This window comes from Oncorhynchus tshawytscha, linkage group LG06, assembly GCF_018296145.1.
Source record: "Oncorhynchus tshawytscha isolate Ot180627B linkage group LG06, Otsh_v2.0, whole genome shotgun sequence".
Classification (NCBI taxonomy): Eukaryota; Metazoa; Chordata; class Actinopteri; order Salmoniformes; family Salmonidae; genus Oncorhynchus; species Oncorhynchus tshawytscha.
The window spans coordinates 30,697,797-30,721,222 of NC_056434.1; the positions used below are offsets into that span (position 1 = coordinate 30,697,797).

General features: G+C 42.9%; 1 protein-coding gene across 3 annotated transcripts in view; it reads left to right on the forward strand.

Moving 5' to 3' along the window:
* The window catches only part of LOC112252395 (talin-2), a 139,678-nt gene that overhangs the window by 33,650 nt on the left and 82,602 nt on the right, over nt 1–23,426 (forward strand). The window contains exon 2 of one of the 3 annotated variants that reach the window (XM_042323164.1): nt 2,279–2,327. The exons of the other annotated variants lie outside the window; for them this stretch is intronic. The gene's annotated coding sequence lies outside the window, so the exon portion shown is untranslated. The remainder of the gene's footprint in view (nt 1–2,278; nt 2,328–23,426) is intronic. 3 annotated transcript variants of the gene reach the window in all.

Here is a 23,426-nt window from a genome sequence, read left to right on the forward strand (position 1 = left end):
GAGAGGAAGGCAGGCAGGCAGCCTGATTGTCTGCATGTGTGTTTGCTGCTGTGCATTCAGCAGTCTCTAAGCTCATTACAGTAATCAGGTTAAATAGAGGGGTTCAGGGGAGCACTTGGCCTCAGGCATTCTTCCTGCAGCCTGTGTGCCTGAACCTGTGATGAGGGGAGTTCCTATCTCTGACCCAGTGGAGAACCCTGTCCTGCTTTGGCCCTGTCCAACTTCTAATGATCACCTCAAACAGCCTTTGTGTGTGAAGCATGCACACTGTGACATTCAACTGCACCCACGCTGTCATAATGATTGCCTTGTAATTGTAAGGCCCCTCGGAGTCAGACATTCCTCCGCAAGTGTGTGATTGTTTTCTAACACTACCCACTCACAGTGACACATTTAGTAAATACGCAATATTATCCTCTGTAATTACATCCTTTTTTTTGGGGGGGGGGGGTCAATTAAGAACAAATTCTTATTAACAATTACCACATGGCCAATGAAAACTGGGATGTACGGTGCATTAAAATAATATAACAAAAAATATTTGAAATAACAGGATAAGACAGATATCACAACACAGAAGGATGGGTAAGTATGACAAACACAAAAGTTAATAGAGAACAGTTATAGCACAAGGAGAACAGATATCACAGCAGGACAGAAACACATGGCAACAACTCAGCCCTTAGTGAACTTTTTTATCTTGCACAGATTAAATCATTGATAAACCGTTGATCATTTCACAGCTAAGCTTTTAGCTTACCAAGTGATGTTACCTTTTGAGCTGTTGGGAAATCTTAATGTAATATGTCTATTTATGTTGTTTATTTTGTTTTTGTCTCAGTATGCATTACCAGTCAAAAGATTTAGAACACCTATTCATTCAAGGGGTTTTCTTTATTTGTACAATTTTCTACATTGTAGAGTAATAGTGAAGCAATTCACATAACTATAAAATAACACGTATAGAAATGTGTAGTAACCAAAAAAGTGTTAAACAAATTCTTCAAATAGCCACCCTTTGCCTTGATGACAGCTTTGCACACTCTTGGCATTCTCTTAACCAGCTTCACCTGGAATGTTTCCAACAGTCTTGAAGGAGTTCCCACATGCTGTGCACTTGTTGGCTGCTTTTCCTTCACTCTGTGGTCCGACTCATCCCAAACCATCTCAATTTGGTTGGGGTCTGGGATTGTGGAGACCAGGTCATCTGATGCAGCACTCCATCACTCTTCTTCTTGGTCAAATAGCCCTTACACAGCCTGGAGGTGTGTTGGGTCATTGTCCTGTTGAAAAATAAATGATAATCCCACTAAGGCCAAACCAGATGGGATGGCGTATCGCTGCAGAATGCTGTGGTAGCCATGCTGGTTAAGTGTGCCCTTAATTCTAAATAAATCACAGACCGTGTCACCAGCAAAGCACCCCCACACCATAACACCACCTCCTCCATGCTTCACGGTGGGAACCACAGATGCGGAGATCCTCCGTTCACCTACTCGGCTTCTCACAAAGACACGGTGGTTGGATCCAAAAATCTCCAATTTGAACTCATCAGACCAAAGGTCAAATTTCCACCAGTCTATTGCTCGTGTTTCCTGGCCTAAGCAGTCTCTTCTTCATATTGGTGTCCTTTAGTAGTGGTTTCTTTGCACAGCGTTCTATGAACAGTTGATGTTGAGATGTCTGTTACTTGAACTCTGTGAAGCATTTATTTGGGCTGAAAAATCTGAGGCTGTAAACTCTAACAAACGTATCCTCTGCAGCAGAGAGCTGCATAGGGCTTGATGGTTTTTGCGACTGCCCTGGAAGAGATGTTAAAGTTCTTGAAATGTTCCGTATTGACTGACCTTCATGTCTTAAAGTAACAACGGACTGTCGTTTCCCTTTGCTAATTTGAGCTGTTCTTGTGTTATTATGTGTTATTTCGTAGTTTTGATGTCTTCACTATCATTCTACAATGTAGAAAATAAAAAATATAAAAAATAAAGAAAAACCCTTGAAATGAGTAGGTGTTCTAAAACGTTTGACCGGTAGTGTATATAGTAATTACTTTTCCATTTTATGTTACTGTGTCATCTAAGAATGCACTGAAGATAAACCACACACTGCTTTGCTTGATCATTAAGTGTATGTTTTGAGACAATTATGGCTCTTATGGAATGGTTATGGGTTGTCTTTTAGTAGGAGAATTTGCTCTTCTGAGAAGTGGTGATTCAGCAACATTGTCAGCCGTGCATATTTCCTTCCTGTAGCTTACTGGGTCTTTGTTTCTTTCCAGCTGTAAAAACCTGCTTAAATCCTTGGCCATTTTATGATTCAGCAATAAGGTAAGGCTTTGGTATTTTCTCTCTCATCAAGGGAAATCAGCAGTTGGGGTCTTCCTGGGGCATACATCTATACATATACAGACAACCCTGAGGCTGAAGACAGGAACAAGTACAATAACTCCTGCTTCGACCCCTGCAGAGTCATCAAACGGGCAAAAGGACAATATAGGATTAAGGTGAAATGATATTACAAAGGGTCTGACACCTGTCGCATGTGACAGGGGCTACAGTCCAATACGGATTACAAAGGAAGACACAGCCATGATCTGCCCAACGATGCCTTTCTACCAGACGAACTCAATGCATTTTATGCACGTTTTAACAACACTGTGCTGTGCATGAGGGCCCTCCGTGACCCAGAGGACTGGGTGATCTTGTCTTTAATCAGGTCAACACTGGCACAGTATTCCAGGGTGTGTTCTCAGAGCATGCGCAGAACAGCTGGCAGGCATATTCACGGTCATTTTCGATCTCTCCTTGTTCTAGTCTGTATTCCCCACATCCCTAAAGCTGACCACCATCATTCCTGTTCCCAAGAACTGAGGCCTCATGCCAAAAAGACTACAGCCCTCTTGCACTCACATCTGTAATCATGAAGTGCTTCGAAAGCATGGTTATGGCACACATCAACTCATCATCCTAAATACCCGAGACCCACTCCAATTTGCATACCGCCCCAACAGATCTATAGACGATGCAACCTCGGTTGCACTCAATTGCCCTCACCCACCTAGATAAGATGAATACCTAAGTTGCTGTTCATTTACAGCTCAGTATTGAACACCATTGTCCCTTCCCAAGCTTGTCACCAACCTTAGGACCCTGGAACTGAACAATTCCCTCTGCAACTGGATCCTGGACTTCCTGACGGGCCGACCCTAGGTGATGAGGGTAGGCAACATCGCCTCCGCCATGCTGATCCTCAACACAGGGGTCCCACAGGGGTGTGTGCTTAGTCCCCTCCTGTACTCCCTGTTCACCCACAACTGCGTGGTCATGCATGACTCCTACACGATCATCAAGTTTGCTGATGACATGACGGTGGTTGGTGACAATTTGACAGCCTACAGGGAGCAGGTCAGTGACCTGGCAGTGTGGTGCTGGGACAACAACCTTTCCCTCAAAGTCAGAAATAGCAAGGGGCTGATCGTGGACTACAGGAAAGGGAGAGAGGGGGCAGCTTCAAGTTCCTCTGTGTTAAAATGTTCCATGCACAGTCGTAAAGAAGGAGCGACAGCGCCTATTCTCCCTCAGGCGGTTGAAAAGGTTTGGCATGGGTCCTCAAATCCTCAAAACCTTCGACAGCTTCACCATTGACCGCATCTTGACTGGCTGCATCACGGCTTGGTATGGCAACAGCACCGCCCTCGATCACTTGGCCCTACAGAGGGTGTTGCGGACAGCCCAATACATCACTGTGGCCTAGCTCCCTGCCATCCAGGACTTCTTTATCAGGTAGTGTAAAAGAAAGGCCCGGAAATTGTTAGACTCCAGCCACCCAGGCCATAGACTGTTCTCTCTGCTTCTGCATGGCAAGCGATACCAGTGCATCAAGTCTGACACCAACAGGCTTCTCAACAGCTTCTGTCCTTAAGCCATAAGACTGCTAAATAGCTAACAAAATGGATACACTGTCTCTATGCACACTCACAGGACTCTACACACTCACACACACACACACACTCACACTCGCTTCATTTACTCACACATAACATGCACATATTTATACTGACTCCACACACGCATACACACTCACATACAGTCATCATATACAGTACGATGCTGCTACTCTGTTTATCATATGTTGATGCCTAGTCACCTTACCCCTATACGTCTATACCTTACCTCTATCACTCCAGTATCCCTGCACATTGCAAATATGGTATTGGAACTTACCCTGTATATAGCTTGCTTATTTCTCGTGTTCTTCTTATTTATACATATTTTTTCAGTGTGTTTTCTATCTTATGTTGTTTTTAGTACTACGTTTTTTTTCTCAAAGTTGCAATTGCGATTTGGGTGAACTGTTGGAATCATGGAAATAGAATGATTATACTAATTCTATAGTTAAAATATAATATTGGGCACATTGAATACTGTGTTGTTTGACATGACAACCAAGGAAAATGCCAGAGACGAGTTAGGGTAGAAACCGAAGTGTTAAGTGTTTTCTAGGGGATACTATAATCTTTGGCTACATTTTAATGTTTTCATCTTACCTAGTTCATGCTAACATATTCATGCTTTGCGTATTCCTCTTTGATTTTGAAGATACAGTTGCACAAACATGCTGATTTTAGGTCTACACCGTCACTGGTGTTATCAGGCTGCATTGCTAATTATGTTTGTTCTGACTAGCCAGCTCACTAGCAATCAGCATTAGCGGCTTACACGACTTAGGCCAAACTTGCTAAGAAAAGACAAACTAGATGTTTGTAGAATTAAGAAACACAAACTAATAGTGTAATTACAGAATGCTAGTGGATTTATATTAAGAAGTAAAGTGGAAACAGCATTGTTGTCATCAACATTGTTGCCTGTGGTGCATTGACCATGCAGACCAAATGCAAGTGTCTCGTAGTCAAGGAACAACAAATGCGCTCCTTGAATGATAAGGGGCGAAGTAAACTATAAAAATGGACGTTACACACGGCGTATCACATTTCACAAACCAAACATTCAAATACGGTTATAGAAGTTAAAGTTAAAAAAACAAACCAGTCTGTGCATCAATACCGGTATATCGTTAAAAAATACAGTATACCACCCAGCCCTAGGTGAGCGTGAAAAACCCAGCAATGTTGAGGTTCTTTACACAAACCGGTGCGCCTGGCACCTACTACCAACCCCGTTCAAAGGCACGTAAATATTTTATCTTACCCATTCACCTTCTGAATAGCACACACACTATACTGTACATAATCCATGTCTCAATTGTCTCAAGCCTTACAAATGATTCTTTAACCTGTGTCCTCCCCTTCATCTACACTGATTCAAGTGCATTTAAAAAGGGACATCAATAAGGGATCATAGCTGTCACCTGGATTCATCTGGTCAGTCTTTGTCATGGAACGAGAACGTGTTCTTAATGTTTTGTACACGCTCTATATATTTTTTTTAAATGGCAGTGATTTGCATATAGGAGAAACACTGACAATTGACTCATGTCAAGAATTATATTAAGTGGCTTTTGTTAGTCTTTGCTTGGGCCTGTGCTGTGAGTGAATGTCTGACTGCACAGCAAAGGCCTTTAAGGGTTTTCTCACTGCACGGCGCTGACAGAAGCCACCTGACCTGGGAATTGCCCCAAAATGTTGTTGCTATGGTAACCTTCAGATGTGAAGCATGAAATAGTGTGCCTGCGAGTCCTTAACTAAGCGTGGCAGCATCCTTCATGTGCTCGAATCCCTAATCGCTGGACAGAGGAGACAGACTCAATGCTGCAGGACTGTTTTGAGAATATTGATTGGAAAATGTTCAGATTCATCCCACCAAGACTCATCCATCAAACATTGAGGAATATCACAGGAATCTCACAGGCTTCATTACGAAATGTGTTGATGATGTTATACCCACAATAACAATCCGGACATACCCCAACCAAAAACCCTGAATGAAATTCGTACCATGATGACAGCCCATACTGCAGCTTTCAGTGTCAGCAGAATGAACCCTGACAACTCGGTGGCTCAGGGCAAGCAGGTACGAGCGACGCAAATCCATTAGGGGTGCAAAAAGACCACGCAAACTCAAACTTTAATCAATATTTGACAACTCAGACTCGACACGTGGTAAGGACTACAGGCTATCACTGACTACAAAGGCAAATCCAGCTGTGTGGTTCCCACCGTAGCCTCCCTCCAAGGAACTTAACACATTTTATGCTCGCTTTAAGGCAGAAAATAGAGCCATTCAGGAAGGCTCTCACCGTTCCGGATGACCAGGTGCTTTCTCTCTCCAAGGCTAACATGAGGAAAACCCTCGCGTGAATACTCACTAAGACCAGGCCCAGATGGCATCCCTGGCCACGTCTTCAGAGTGTGCGCTGACCATCTTCAACCTGTCCCTGTCCCAAGCTGTAGTCCCCACTTTCTTCATCCTCCCAGTCCCCAAGAAAACCAAGGTGAAATGCCCAAATTTTCTCCCCATTGCACCCACCCCTGTCATCATTAAGTGCTTTGAGAGGCTGGTCATGGCCCATATCTATGCCAGGCACACTGGAACTTCCCGAATTTCCCTACCGCTCCAACAGATCCACGGAAGGTGCCAAGCAGCCAACAAGTGCTCAACATAACTCGTTCAAGACTGTTGGAAAAGCATTCCAGGTGAAGCTGGTTGAGAGAATGCAAAGAGTGTGCAAAGCTGTCATCAAGGCAAAGGGTGGCTCCTTTTGAAAAATCTCAAATATAAAATATATTTAGATTTGTTTAACACTTTTTTTGGTTAGCACATGATTCCATATGTGTTATTTCATAGTTTTGATGTCTTCACTATTATTCTACAATGTAGAAAATTGTAAAAAATTAAAATCCTTGAATGAGTCAGTGTCCAAACTTTTGACTTGTACTGTATATTCTACTGAGCCATTTTTACTTCATTTTCTTATCTTTAATTTTTTGTTGCGTTGTCGAGAAGGAGCCTCGTAAGCATTTATTTGGATGGTAAATACCATGTGTATCCTCTACATACGACTAATAAAACTTGAAACTAATCCTGTAGCTCGATCCTCTCGTACCGCCTTAGTGGGTCCATCAGTCCAGCCACCAGCCCTGTCCTGGAGTGGCTCATTTGTACTCTCCCCTATAGCACATCCACATAATCACCACACGTTAGCTCTCCTCAGATGACTCTTCAGATCTAAAGCAGGTGTTGCACAATGACTGTGGGAGTCTAATCATGGTGATCAGATGTTTCGGTGGATTTCTGCTGGGTGTTTGTTTTTCTTAATCAGAAACAGAGCTAGGCCTAGGGTCTGGTCGCAGGGCATCAAGGCAGATGAGGGGAAAAGTGCTTAAAAGGTAGTTCTGATGACCTAGATGACTCTCAAAATGTGTGAATTGCAGTTCACAACAGTATCCAATTCTGTGATGGAGTTGTATGCCAAGGAGTTAACACAATCAAGTAGATTACCTTTCCTCTCTGCTACATTGTGGAAGCTGATATTTTTAGGGAGTTTCTCTGTTCTTTTCATAAAGTATGTTTGGAAATGTGGCCAGCACAGGTCATTGGTGCTCTGGTTGGTGGGCTTGAATCAGAGGGAAAGCGTGGATGCTGGCAGTGGAGTTAATGGTTCTCAGATGTCCGCCTGTGACACACCCAGACCCCATCTGAGACTAATGATAAGAAAAAGAGGTGAAATCATATGGGTGAAATGCTCAGTAATTGGGAGAAGGCTATGTTCTTCCTCATTCACTCAGTTTCTGCCATATTGTGTTCTTGATGTTTTGCTAAAACGTGTGTTGTCAGATGTTGATGAACATGGTTGGTGCTAGTTTTCACTGATTACGAAACATTCATGTTACATAAAACAAGTCCTTATTTCAAATGAGAGTATTGGCAATACCGAGCTGTCATGGTAGGAATGGGAATACATGTTTTTTGATATTTTGTGTGTCCTCTAAAGGGATTGTATATGGAATATTGGAGAAAATAAATCAGCCAAGTGTGTCTTTGCGTAGCTATCTTCAGAAATGGCTTCCAGTTTGTCAGCAGGCAACACGGTACCCTTTAGGAGAACTTTCTGAAGTGGATAATATTTTGTAGCAGGAGAAGCTGTTTGTTTATGCCTTTCCCAGACAATTTAAACATTTGATTCTCCTTTGCTCTCAGACCGTGCTGCTGAGAGGAAAACAAAGCTGCTAGAAGTGGCATAGAGATACTGTGTGTTTATTGACCAATCATTAATCATTTGGAGAGGGAACATACAGTAAATAGCTGTCTTCCTAATTGCGTGTGTGGAAAGGAGTCTTGCCTGAGTACTTTATCTGCTGGCCGGCTGGCTGGCTGTCTTGTGAAGTTTTGTTTGGTTACTTAGCCTCCAACTACGTGTAAGAAAGTTTTACTTTGTTTTCAGACCAAGTGAGTCCTGTGAGAAGATAATTACTCCACAGCAGTAATCGTCTGTAGCAAGGCTGGAATGGCTGTACAAGTAGTAGTAGTGTCTAGATAAAAGGACAGGTCATACCAGCTGAACACCAAATGAACAGGGATCCTCTCAAAGCAGTGGTTGTTACTGTTACCTTTCCACTTCTTCAGTTTGTTCAAAGTACAGAAATAGCAGAAGGTCTCATTTTATTAATACAATGTATAAACTTTACAGTTTTATAATGCACTCCTACACCAAGCACCCTCACTGAAGCAGTAAAACCAATATGGCAGTTTTACTGATGGGTGTTTTTTTAATTTTTCAGGCACACTTTGTGAAACTGGATCAGTCATCCTTCTCAATCTATTTTCCTCCATTGTTTTATAGCAAGTTGGCTCACACTGAACGTACACAGTTAAGTGCCCATTTTAGTGCTTTTACAGTGAATATAGCTCTTTATAGTGACATTGTTTATCTGACATTTGAAAGCAGACTTTGGTTCAAATGTTAAAAGCACAGCAGTGAATATTTTTATAAGGATGACCTTGCAGGCAGTGGCAGCTCTGAACCTGTGGTAACAGAAGTGGCCCAGCCTGCTCCTGCTGTCCATCCTTATAAGTCCAGGAAAAGGTGGGCAATGCAAAGTCAGTGATGTGGAAACAATGGGCCAACAACATGTCCTCCCCCTGAACTTCTGCCTTCAGAGACTAAGAAGGTTTGACTCAGTTATGATGGTTTTTATGATTAATAAAACATTCACAAGGACATTGTCTTTGAGTGTTCCAAATACAATATGTTAACTATATCCAAATACAATTAGTCAAAAACAGACATGTAGATAAGAAAGGGATCCACAACAGTATTTAAATATTACATTTTTTCACCTTTATTTAACCAGGTAGGCCAGTTGAGAACAATTTCTCATTTACAACTGCGGCCTGGCCAAGATAAAGCAAAGCAGTGGGCCAAAAACAATGACAGAGTTACACATGTGATAAACAAACGTACAGTCAATAACACAATAGAAAAAATCTGTATACAGTGTGTGCAAATGAAGTAAGGAGGTAAGGTAACAAATAGGCCAATAGTGGCGAAGTAATTACAATTTAGCAATTTACACTGGAGTGACAAATGTGCAGATGAGGATGTGCAAGTACAAATACTGGTGTGTAGAAAAACAAAAACATATTTGGATGAGGTAGGTAGTTGATTGGATGGGCCATTTACAGATGGGCTGTATACAGCTGAAGCGATCGGTAAGCTGCTCTGACAGCTGACGCTTAAAGTTAGTGAGGGAGATAAGTATCCAACTTCAGTGATTTATTTATTTTGCAAATCGTTCCAGTCATTGGCAGCAGAGAACTGGAAAGAAAGGCAGCCAAATGAGTTGTTGGCTTTGGGGATGACCAGTGAAATATACCTGCTGGAGCGCGTGCTACGGGTGTGTATTGCTATGGTGACCAGTGAGCTGAGATAAGGCCGAGCTATACCTAGCAAAGACTTGTAGATGACCTGGAGCCAGTGGGTTTGGCGACGAATTTGTAGCGAGGACCAGCCATACAGGTCTCAGTGGTGGGTAGTATATGGGGCTTTGGTGACAAAACGGATGGCACTGTGATAGACTGCATCCAATTTGCCAAGTAGGGTGTTGGAGGCTAATTTGTAAATCAAATGTATTTATAAAGTCCTTCTTACATCAGCTGTACAGAAACCAAGCAATGCAGGTATGGCACAGTGGCTAGGAAAATCTCCCAAGAAAGGCCAGAACCTAGGAAGAAACCTGGAGAGGAACCAGACTGAGGGGTGGCCAGTCCTCTTCTGGCTGTGCCGGGTGGAGATAATAACAGTACATGGCCAAGATCAAATGTTCATAGATGACCAGCAGGGTCAAATAATAATAATCACAGTGGATGTCGAGGGTGCAACAGGTCAGTACCTCAGGAGTAAATGTCAGTTGGCTTTTCATAGCCGATCATTCAGAGTATCTCTACCGCTCCTGCTGTCTCTAGAGTTGAAAACAGCAGGTCTGGGATGAGGTAGCAGGTCAGGTTTCCATAACCGCAGGCAGAACAGTTGAAACTGGGGCAGAAGCACGGCCAGGTGGACTGGGGACAGCAAGGAGTCATCAGGCCAGGTAGTCCTGAGGCATGGTCCTAGGGCTCAGGTCCTCCGAGAGAGAGAAAGAAAGAAAGAATTAGAGAGAGCATACTTAAATTCACACAGGATAAGACAGGAGAAATACTCCAGATATAACAGACTGACCCTAGCCCCCCGACACACAAACTACTGCAGCATAAATAACATCGCTGAAGTCAAGGATTGGTAGGATAGTCAGTTTTATGAGGGTAAGTTTGGCAGCATGAGTGAAGGAGGCTTTGTTGCAAAATAGGAAGTTGTATGGCGTTGAAGCTCGTTTGGAGGTTTGTTAGAACAGTGTCCAAAGAAGGGCCAGATGTAAACAGAATGGTGTTGTCTATGTAGAGGTGGATCAGGGAATCACCCGCAGCAAGAGCGACATCATTGATATATACAGAGAAAAGAGTCGGCCTGAGAATTGAACCCTGTGGCACCCCCATAGAGACTGCCAGAGGTCCGGACAACAGGCCCTCCGATTTGACACACTGAACTCTGAGTTGTAGTTGGTGAACCAGGCAAGTCATTAGAGAAACCAAGGCTATTGAGTCTGCCGATAAGAATCCGGTGATTGACAGAGTCGAAAGCCTTGGCCAGGTCGATGTGGCAGCACAGTACTGTCTTTTATCGATGGCGGTTATGATATCGTTTAGGACCTTGAGCGTGGCTGAGGTGCACCCATGACCATCTCGGAAACCAGATTGCATAGCGGAGAAGGTACGGTGGGATTTGAAATGGTCTGTGATCTGTTTGTTCACTTGGCTTTCGAAGACCTTAGAAAGGCAGGGCAGGATGGATATAGGTCTGTAACAGTTTGGGTCTAGTGTCTCCCCCTTTTGAAGTCCGGGATGACTGCGGCCGCTTTCCAATCTTTGGGGATCTCAGACGATAAGAAAGAGAGTAGTAATAGGGGTTGCAACAATGGCGGTGGATAATTTTAGGAAGAGAGGGTCCAGATTGTCTAGCCCAGCTGATTTGTAGGGATCCAGATTTTGCAGCTCTTTCAGAACATCAGCTGTGGATTTGGAGGATGAGTAGGCCGGGGTTGGGGTAGGAAAGCATGGCCAGCCGTAGAGAATTGCTTATTGAAATTCTCAATTATCGTGGATTTATCAGTGATGACACTGTTTCCTAGTCTCAGTGCAGTGGGCAGCTGGGAGGAGGTGCTCTTATTCTCCCTGGACTTAGTGCCCCCAAAAAATTTGGAAAAAGTGCAGGATGCAAATTTCTGTTTTGAAAAAGCTAGCCTTTGCTTTCCTAAGTGACTGTGTATTGGTTCCTGACTTCCCTGAAAAGTTGCATATCGCAGGGAATATTCGATGCTAGTGCAGTATGCCACAGGGTGTTTTTGTGCTGGTCAAGGGCAGTCAAGTCTGGAGTGAACCAAGGGCTATATATTTTCTTAGTTCTACATTTTTTGAAAGGGGCATGCTGAGGAAAGCACTTTTAAAGAATAACCAGGCATCATCTACTGGCGGTATGAGGTCAATATCCTTCCAGGATACCTGGGACAGGTCAATTCGAAAGGCCTGCTCACGGAAGTGTTTTTTGGAGCATTTGACAGTGATGAGGGGTGGTCGTTTGACCACTGACCAATAACGGACGTAGGCAATGATTGCTGAGATCCTGGTTGAAAACAGCAGAGGTGTATTTAGAGGGCACGCTGGTCAGGATTGTACCTGGTAGGTTATTTGATCATTTTTGTGAGATTGAGGACAACTAGCTTAGTTTGTAGGTCTGCCGGGGTGTTAAGCATATCCCAATTTAAGTCACCTAGCAGTACGATCTCTGACGATAGATGGGGGGGCAATCAATTCACATATGGTGTCCAAGGCACAGCTGGGAGCAAAGAGGGGTCTATAAAAAGCGGAAACAGTGAGGGACCTATTTCTGGAGAGATGGATCTTTAAAAGTAGCTCAAACTGTTTGGGCATAGATCTGGATAGTATGACGGAACTCTGAACTCGAATCTCTAGAGTAGATTGCAATTCCACCCCCTTTAGCAGTTCTTTCTTGACGGAAAATGTAGTAATTGGGGATATAAAATTTCAGAATTTTTGGTGGCCTTCCTAAGCCAGGATTCAGACATGGCTAGGGCATCAGGGTTGGCGGAGTGTGCTAAAGCAGTGAATAAAGCAATCTTAGGGAGGAGGCTTCTGATGTTAACATTCATGAACCCAAGTATTTTATGGTTACAGAAGTCAGCAAATGAGAGCGCCTGGGGACACACAGGGCCTGGGTTAACCTCTATATTACCAGAGGAGGAGTAGGATGAGGGTATGGCTAAAGGCTATAAGAGCTGGCCGTCTAGTGCTTTGGGAACAGAGAATAAAAGGAGCAGATTTCTGGCCGTGGTAGAATAGATTCAGGGCATAGTGTACAGACAAGGGTATGGTAGGGTGCGAGTACAGTGGGGGTAAACCTATGCAGTTGTTGCATCTCTGGAGGCACTAGTTAAGCTTGGTGTGGTCTCTTCTGGACAAGGCCGTTAGCCTCAATAGCAACTCTGTAGCAGCTAGCTAGCTGCGAAGATCCGGTGTAATCGTCCAGAGCTTGCAGCAGGAATCTGGTGATGTAGTGGAGGAACGAAGCAGTGCAATATGCTCAGGGCTGATATAGCGCAAGTAGTGTGATTGTGATGTAGATATTTATTTTTCCTCGTGTAAGGATATCTAGCTAACATTCTTAGAAAATATCCTAGTCCATCACACATTGGGGCGCAGCCACTGTTTATAATTTCTGTTCCAGTGCTCTTGATAATACAATTAGTATGCTGCTGGTAGCAGACAGCAGGTAGTCCGGGACCTGCCTCCTCTGGCCTTCTGACGGATGAGACCGAGAGAGGAAGGATGGCTGTGAGCTGAGGAGAGAAGAGGCTGGACCTGAGATTGCTTTTACTTGATTTGCAGGACATTACACATTGGCCAGGATTTATATGACTGGGAGGCAATGCTCTGAGCATGTTGCTAAATACTAATGCTCTGATGCTCCCAGTCTCCTGATCCAAAGGCAGGAGGAAGTTCATCTCTCCCACAGATTAATCTAATACATTTAATGCCTTATTAATGATTATCCCCATATGTTTAACAGTGAACAACTAGTAAGTCAATCAAACTATCAATTCATACTGTAGTAGTTGGTATACGATTCCCTGAATAATTTTCTCTAAGCTTTGTTGTTTGTAAATCACTAATATCCTGTACTGTACAGTATGTGTTTTTGTTAGGTAGATGTGTCCTGAGGGCAGGGGAAAGCTCTGTATGCACATTGAGTTTGTATGGCGTCTGTACTGGTTTTACTGTGTGTGAGAGACTGGAAGAGGGAGTATCCCAATGGTCTGTTAGCCTTTGGAAGCAGCAGCACAATGATTTCATACGCCCACTTGAATCAGCCCAGAGGAAAAGCATGTTTGCTCTAGAACTGCTTTCTTTTCAGAAAGAGAAATCTTAGACTGATGTTTTGTTTCTGTAAGCTCGCCATAGCAATGATCTCTCCTTAATTACAAGCACATTTCATGATGCTCCTCTCTCCGGCTATCCTCTTCCTCTGGTGATAATAGCGCATATTACTCCAATTGCAACCTGTGTCATACTATAGTTAGTGTAGCACGCACCAGTCAGATTCACTGCAGGAGCAGAGAAAAGAGCATCATTTTGTTACTTGAGTCTTCTTTTTTTCCGAGAAGATGGAAACAATGACGGAAATAGCCTGGAACATAAAATGGCTGTTTTGATCTTGAATTTCTCAAAATACTCACATTTTCTCTAAGCTTTTTGTTACGACGGTAAATAAAGCCCTACAAATACTGGAAATCTGGGCTGCTCCAACCCAGTGGTGTTCGCAGACAGCAGCACTTTCCCTGACTGGCTGACATCATCCTGACAAGGGCCTGAGGATGAGGGCAGAGCTGGGTGATATGGACAAAATATCATATCGTGATGGAAAGCTTTTATGCGCAAATATTGATATAATAACCATCATATCGAAATAAACTTGGGGTCACGTGATGAAATGTTGTGTGTTCTTCCCACTACGACTTGTCTGGAAATCATGCAGGTTATTAGACTACAGATGAAATAAATGATGACGGACTTCAGGGTGGTGAAAGTGCAAGGTGGTGAGCCTGATGCTCCTTTCCAACAAATATCATGGATCTTATTCTGGTGACATGATCATCAATACTTTCCTTTCTAAAAATAAAAAAATAATGCAAAAGATTTAAATTCATTTTCTGAGTCAAACCAGCAATAGCTAGTACAATAGGAAAGCAAAAAAATGGATATTGTAAATGCATAACTTGCTAGGTGAAAGAGCATATCATTTCTAAATGTTTGAAGGGAATCGATACTTGTTTGCCGTTTTAACAAATACTTTTGATCTTTTGTCCATAATTGTCTTATTGTGTAGGCTATACGTGCGCTCTAGCCAACAGCGGGCAGATACTGTACAGCACCGTATCTGCCCCATGCATGCTTACTTTCATGTGTGCACCTTCAGCGCTGCATCATAGGCACTATTCAATTTAAAAAACTACATGTGCGCAAATAAGCAGTATCTTACTGCCGGTAAGAACACATGATTGCCATAATCAAGTTTCATCACTGTTATTTGATGTGTATTATATTTAACAAACCAAACATTGAAATACTGTTATGTAAGGTAAAAATCAAACTGGTCCATGCATCAATACTGGTAGATAGTAAAATATGGATTACCACCCAGCCCTAGTTGAGGGGGGATGATTTGTGTCAGTCCTACTGTACCACTGACTCTGACTAATACAGCCAGCTGTCAGACACCTATCCATCCACATCCTTTATCACCCCCTCACAAATGGTGTTATTCACCTGCTACATATGTACGGTATACCAGTGTTGTCAGCTTTTGAATGGGTTGTAATCTGTGAAATGTGTTAGATTGTGTGTGACTGTGAGAGACTATGACCCCATGCTATGCTGAGTGGGCTGAGTTGCAAGGCGAGATAGCGTGGCAGATGCAAGCTGAACTCCTGACTCTCACTCATACTCACTATGTCAGAACTTACACATAAAACCAACTTCAGGTTTGTAGAAGAAATTTACGAAGGATCCAAGATCCCAGATGGTATATCAAGAAAAATCGATTCCGTACTATAATGCTCCTTAGGGAAAAGCCAGTTAAGGGGCTCTGAAAACATCTCTTTCTCTACCCTCTTATGACCAGAGGGACCACTCAGGCTTGAAGAGAGGAATCCAAACGTACCCTCCCACAGTCTTGATGGGTGGAGCCAGGGAATCCAGTCAGTTTTGGAGGCCGTGGCAACAATGTGTGGCTGGACACAGAGACGGAAGAAGCGTCACCCTAATTTTCTCTGGGTCATATACAGTCAATGAAGTAAGCAGACCAGACCCAGCTGCTAATGCATTGGTGCCTTTTGGAGAGCAACCTCATTAAGAAGACCAGAACTGAGCTTTTTTTTTTTGGATGACCTGAGTGGCACATCTTAAATTATCCACCATCCTTGGTGTACAGTCCAGTGACTGACTGACTGCAGCTGTTCGGTGCTCTGCTCTAGTCTCTTGTCCTCTAGTAGCTCCTCCTAACTTGGCCAAGTCACATGCTGGTTCTTCATGTCTAACAGTGAGCCCAGCAAGGCTTTATTATAGTATACTGTATCCTGTAAGTGCCTGATCTATTCCCTCTAGAATTATTTCAACAGTACATAGTATATTATACTTTCTTTGAATGTTCTGCAATTACAGTGCCTTCAGACAGGATTCACACCCCTTGACTTTTTCCATATTTTGTTGTTACAGCCTGAATTTAAAATGAATTTCATTTAGATTTTGTGTCACTGGCCTATAGTCAATGATCTATAATATTGAATTGAAATTGTTTAATTTAAATGTTAACAAATTAATGAAAAGCTGAAATGTCTTGAGTCAATAACTATTCAACCCCTTTGTTATGGCAAGCCTAAATAAGTTCAGGAGTGAAAATGTGCTTAACAAGTCACAATCGCTCAGTGCGGATGTTGCCTGTATGCCATAGCTTCTGGTTGGGGTATGTACGTATAGTCACTGTGGGGACGGCGTCATCAACGCACTTATTGATGAAGACAGTGAAAGATGCGGTGTACTCCTCAATGCCTTTGGAAGAATCCTGTAACATATTCCAGTCTGTGCTAGCAAACAGTCCTGTAGCTTAGCATCTGTGTCATCTGACCACTTCTTTATTGACCGAGTTACTGGTGCTTCCTGCTTTAGTTTTTGTTTGTAAGCAGGAATCAGCAGGATAGAATTATGGTCAAATTTGCCAAATGGGGGGTGAGGGAGAGCTTTATACGCGTCTCTGTGTGTGTCTAGTAAAGTTGGTCTAGATAGTCTTTATTTTTTTCTCTGGTTGCACATCTTAAATGCTGGTAGAAATGAGATAAAATGGATTTAAGTTCCCCTGCATTAAAGTCCCCGGCAACTAGGAGCGCCGCCTCTGGATGAGCGTTTTCCTGTTTGCTTATGGCCTTCCACAGCTCATTGAGTGCGGTCTTAGTGCCAGCATCGGTTTGTGGTGGTAAATCGACAGCTACGAACAATATTGATGAAAACTCTCTTGGTAAATAGTGTGGTCTTCAGCTTCATGAGATACTCTATCTCAGGCAATCAAAACCTCGAGACTTAATATTAGATTTCGTGCCCCAGCTGTTGTTTACAAATATACACAGACCGCCACCCCTTGTCTTTCCGGAGGCAGCTGCTCTATCTTGCCGATGCAGCTTAAAACCCACCAGCTATATTTTATCCATGTCATTGTTCAGCCACGACTCGGTGAAACATAAGATATTACAGTTTTTAATGTCCTGTTGGCTGGATATTCGTGATCGTAGTTTGTCTATTTTGTTATCCAATGATTGTATGTTGACCAGGGAGGTTTTCCAATGCCTCGCAAAGAAGGGCACCTATTGGTAGACGTTGAGTATCCCTTTGAGCATGGTGAAGTTATTAATTACACTTTGGATGGTCAATACAGAGAAACAGGTGTCTTTCCTAACTCAGTTGCCAGAGAGGAAGGAAACTGCTCAGGGTTTTCACCATGAAGCCAATGGTGCCTTTAAAATGGTTAGAGTCTAATGGATGTGATAGGAGAACATTGAGGATGGATCAACAACATTGTGGTTACTCCACAATACTAATCTAAATGACAGTGAAAAGAAAAAAGCCTGTACAGAATAAAACATATTCCAAAACATGCATCCTGTTTGCAATAAGGCACTAAAGTAAAATTGCAAAGAATGTGGCAAAGAAATTAAATATGTAAATATGTCCTGAATACAAAGCATTATGTTTGAGGAAAATCCAACATAACTCATCACTGAGTACCACTCTTCATATTTTCAATACAATAACATGTATTGACTGAGGTGCGAATAAATGAGATTTCTATACTGAATAAAAATATAAACCAACATGCAACAATTTCAAAGATTTTACTAAGTTTCAGTTCATATAAGGACATTTAGTCAATGTAATTAAACTTTTATTTTTTTTATTTATCTGTTATTTTACCAGGTAAGTTGACTGAGAACACGTTCTCATTTGCAGCAACGGCCTGGGGAATAGTTACAGGGGAGTGGAGGGGGATGAATGAGCCAATTGTAAACTGGGGATTATTAGGTGACCATGATGGTTTGAGGGCCAGATTGGGAATTTTTAGCCAGGACACCGGGGTTAACACCCCTACTCTTACGATAAGTTCCATGGGATCATAATGACCTCAGAGAGTCAGGACACCTGTTTAACGTCCCAACCTGAAAGACAGCACCCTACACAGGGCATTGTCCCCAATCACTGCCCTGGGGCATTGGGATGTTATTATTTTTTTAGACCAGAGGAAAGAGTGCCTCCTACTGGCCCTCCAACACCACTTCCAGCAGCATCTGGTTTCCCATCCAGGGACTGACCAGGACCAACTCTGCTTAGCTTCAGAAGCAAGCCAGCAGTGGTATGCAGGGTGGTTAGGCCCCAATCTATGGATTTCACATGACTGGGAATACAGATATATTTATGTGACCAACACATGTATATATATTTTTTAAAGATAGGGTTCTGGATCAGAAAACCAGTCGGTATATGGTGTGACCATGCAGCACAACATATCTCCTTGACATAGAGTTGATCAGGCTATTGCCTGTGGAAAGTTGTCCCACTCTTTCAATGGCTGTGCGAAGTTTCTGGATATTGACGGGAACTGGAACATGCTGCTGTACAGGTTGATCCAGAGCATCCCAAACCTGCTCATTGGGTGACATGTCTGGTGAGTATGCAGGCCTTTGAAGAACTGGGACTTTTTCAGCTTCCAGAAATTGTGTACAGATCCTTGCGACATGGGGCCGTACATTAAGTTAAATTAAATCCAATTGTATTTGTCACATGAGCCAAATACAGTGAAATGCTTACTTACAAGCCCTTAACCATCAATGCAGTTTTAAGAAAATACAAAAGAAAAGTAAGAGATAAGAATAACAAATAATTAAAGAGCAGCAGTAAATAACAATAGATGGGCTATATACAGGGGGTACTGGTACAGAGTCAATGTGTGGGGGCAGCGGTGTCGAGATAATATGTACATGTAGGTAGAGTTATTTAAGTGACTATGCATAGATAATAACAGAGAGTAGCAGCAACGTAGGAGGGGGGGGGGCAATGCCATTTGATTAGCTGTTCAGGAGTCTCATGGCTTGGAGGTAAAAGCTGTTTAGAAGCCTCAAAAAGAAAGGAGGACCAAGGCACTCTTCATATAATTAATTCAAATGCCTTTATTTGTATGGCATGTTCAATGGGGAAAAAGGTTTTTAAAATCCGACGCGTTACGGCTGCATGGCCTTCGTCAGGGACTCCCTTTTACCAAAGAGCACATTCTGTCTACCAAAATGTACTATTGTCTACCTTTAGTAGCGCTTCCCTTCCTCCTATTTCTACCTGTTTAGAAGCCTCTTGGACCTAGACTTGGCGCTCCGGTACCACTTGCCGTGCGGTAGCAGAGAGAATAGTATATGACTAGGGTGGCTGGAGTCTTTGACAATTTTTAGGGCCTTCCTCTGACACCGCCTTGTACAGAGATCCTGGATGGCAGGACACTTGGCACTGGTGATGTAATGGGCCGTATGCACTACCCTCTGTAGTGCCTTGCGGTCAGAGGCCGAGCAGTTGCCATACCAGGCAGTGATGCAATCCGTCAGGATGTTCCCGATGGTGCAGCTATAAAACCTTTTGAGGATCTGAGGACCCATGCCAAATCTTTTCAGTCTTCTGAGGGGGAATAGGTTTTGTCGTGCCCTCTTCACGACTGTCTTGGTGTGCTTGGACCATGTTAGTTTGTTGGTGATGTGGACGCCAAGGAACTTGAAGCTCTCAACCTGCTCCACTACAACCCCGTTGATGAGAATGGGGGCATGCTCTGTCCTCCTTTTCCTGTAGTCCACAATCATCTCCTTTGTCTTGATCACGTTGAGGGAGAGGTTGTTGTCCTTTCACCACACAGTCAGGTCTCTGACCCCATCCCTATAGGCTGTCTCATCATTGTCGGTGATCAGGCCTAGCATTGTTGTGTCATCAGCTAACTTAATGATGGTGTTGTGCCTGGCAGTGCAGTCATGAGTGAACAGGGAGTACATGAGGGGACTAAGCACGCACCCCTGAGGGTCCCCCTTGTTGAGGATCAGCGTGGTGGATGGGTTGTTACCTACCCTTAACACCTGGGGGCGGCCCGTCAGAAAGTCCAGGATCCAGTTGCAGAGGGAGATGTTTAGTCCCAGGGTCCTTAGCTTAGTGATGAGCTTTGAGGGCACTATGGTGTTGAACGCTGAGCTGTAGTCAATGAACAGCATTCTCACATAGGTGTTCCTTTTGTCCAGGTGTGAAAGGGCAGTGTGGCGTGCAATAGAGATTGCATCATCTGTGGATCTGTTGTGGCGGTATGCAAATTGGAGTGGGTCTAGTGTTTCTGAGATAATGGTGTTGATGTGAGCCATGACCAGTCTTTCTAAGCATTTCATGGCTACAGATGTAAGTGCTACGGGTCAATAGTCATTTAGGCAGGTTGCCTTAGTGTTCTTGGGCACAGGCACTGGAGGTGATGGCGGCGGATGAATGGCATGACAATGGGCCTCAGGATCTTTTCACGGTATCTCTGTACATTCAAATTGCCATTGATAAAATGCAATTGTATTCATTGTCCATAGCTTATGCCTGCCCATACCTTAACCCCACCACCATGGGAATCTCTGTTCACAACATTGACATCAGCAAACCTTTCGCCCACACAATGCCATACACATGGTCTGCGGTTGTGAGGCCTGTTGAACGTACTGCCAAATTCTCTGAAATTATGTTTGAGGTGGCTTATGGTAGAGAAATTACTGTTCAATTCTCTGGCAACAGCTCTGGTGGACATTCCTGCAGTCAGCGTGCCTATTGCATGCTCCCTCAACTTGAGACAGCTGTGGCATTGTGTTGTGTGGCAAAACTGCACATTTTAGAGTGGCCTTTTATTGTCCTCAGCACACGGTGCACCTGTGTAATGATCATGCTGTTTAATCAGCTTCTTGATATGTCACACCTGTCAGGTGGATGGATTGATTATCTTGACAAAGGAGAAATGCTCATCAATGGGGATGTAAACAAATTTGTGGACAACATTTGAGAGAAAAAAAGCTTCTTGTAGGTATGGAACATTTCTGGGATCTGTTATTTCAGCTCATGAAACATGGGACCGACACTACGTTTATGTTTTTGATACATTTCTATAAATTTCCTACAATGTCTAAAAACATGTTTTCAGTTTTTCATTATGGAGTATAACATGTAGATGGGTGAGAGAAAACAATGTATTGTATCCATTACAAATTTAGAATGTAACTCAACAAAATGTGGAATAAGTCACGGGGTATGAATACTTTCTGAAGGCACTATAGTTGGAGAAATGTAAAAGAATAAGCTGTGCTCCTTTTTTGAAAGTAGTCTTAAGTGGAGCAAGTATCATTTTAGAACCACTTACATAATGATTGTAGAGGATTTACACTTTGTTTTACTCAATACTTACAAATCCCTCTGTGTTTTATATTAGCTTAATTTAAAGTAATTATCCTCATGACTTAGGAATAAAGATTTTTGGCTCAATTTAAGTATAAGTGGAGGTTCTTGTAGAGGGAAACCATCATATTAGTTCTACTAAATGGCAGAGTGGTTTCCTCTTAAATGCTTAGGGAGACGGGAGTCTATTTGGATCCCTGTGAAGCAGTGCTGGAGGACGTTCTACTTTTCTGGGTATTTTTAGCTAGAGTAAAAGGAGCTGTTTTCTCCCTGCCCCTGCGACAAGGGTAAGATTTACAATTTCTGTCAGCATCTGTATCTTCAAGTGACATTAGAGGAAAGCCTATATCCTCTCTGAGCCAGCATCAGTGAAGACACAACAGCCTGCTCCTCGTTACTGTTTGAGACATACTACTTATATGCAGGGGTCATATAGTGAATTTGCTGGTGGCTTAACGTCGCAAGTGCTGAACCGTTTGCCTTAGTTTATAGTACAATCGACATTCACAACCAAGAACTCTCCTACTTAGGGACTTTTATTCCATACTGTGACACGAAGTATGACAGTTCTTTCAAAGCCTCTCCTGATAACTTAAAATATCCCAGTACTGAGTAAAATGATGTGCAATGCATTGTCTATAGAGAAGGCCAAACATGGAGGCAGTAGTTACCCGCGAGGTTAGTGGGTTGGGCCAGTATTCGAAAGGTCGCTGGTTCGAATCCCAGAGCAGACAAGGTGAAACATGTCACTGCCCTTGAGCAAGGTACTTAACCCCAATTGCCCTGGGGCACTGGACAATGGTGACCCTGGCTGTAACCCCACTCCCTGCAGGTGTCTCGGGAGTTGGGATATGCAAGAAACACATTTCCATTACACACTTGGAACAATGAACACTTGTACAAGAGTTAAACAGGACAAATATAAGCACTCCCAAAATTATTATTATTGTTATTGCACTGTTCATTGTTCATGGGCACAAGGCCAGTCTGAAGATGCCTTTGTATTAGAAGAGCGGAGAGTTAGAGTGAAGGCCTCAGATTGATGATTAATCATGGTGGTTGTATTTAGTTCAGCCCATAAATAGGCCAAACTGTCTGTTTTCCGAGAATAGAAGTGGGTGTAACAAGGACATCTTGATATGTAAAGAATAGGAAGGTGATGTGTAGATTGTCATTTCATTGCTTGTGTGTGAGCCATGTTTAAAGTTTTATTAGTCGTTTGTACAGGCTAAACATGATATACACCGTCCAATGAAATTCATACTTGCAGGTTCCTTTTTTTAGTTGTATGTACAGCAGGTTTGTATTTCATGCACATTAGAGGAACAAATAATTACGTTGTGTAATTACAGGATGTTTACTCTACTTTACATCTGCTCACAGGAGCCTGGAAATCCTACTCATTAAAAAGTGCAGTTTTTTATGATTAAGGTTAGTTAACCATCTCACTGGCTGTGCTATAGATGTGATATTTATGTGAAACATGTACTGTAGATGTATGATAAGTGTGATGATGCATCTGACAGAGTGATGTATCTCCTGTCTCGTTTGGTATTCACAACCCTGGGTAGTTAAAGAGATGGGTCATCATTTGCTGCTGCATGTTCTGTGGATAAATCACGCCTGGCTCTTAACTGAGGATGTATTTATGATGGCTGATTAATGCCTCTCTGCTAGCAAGCTGTTCTTCAAACCTCTGATTTACTCTTTTCCAATTAAGACACGTTACACTCGAATGTCATTAAATTCAGAAATAGCACATGCGGCTTAGCGGCCTTGAAATCAGATTAAATTAACAGTCCTGACCTTGACTTT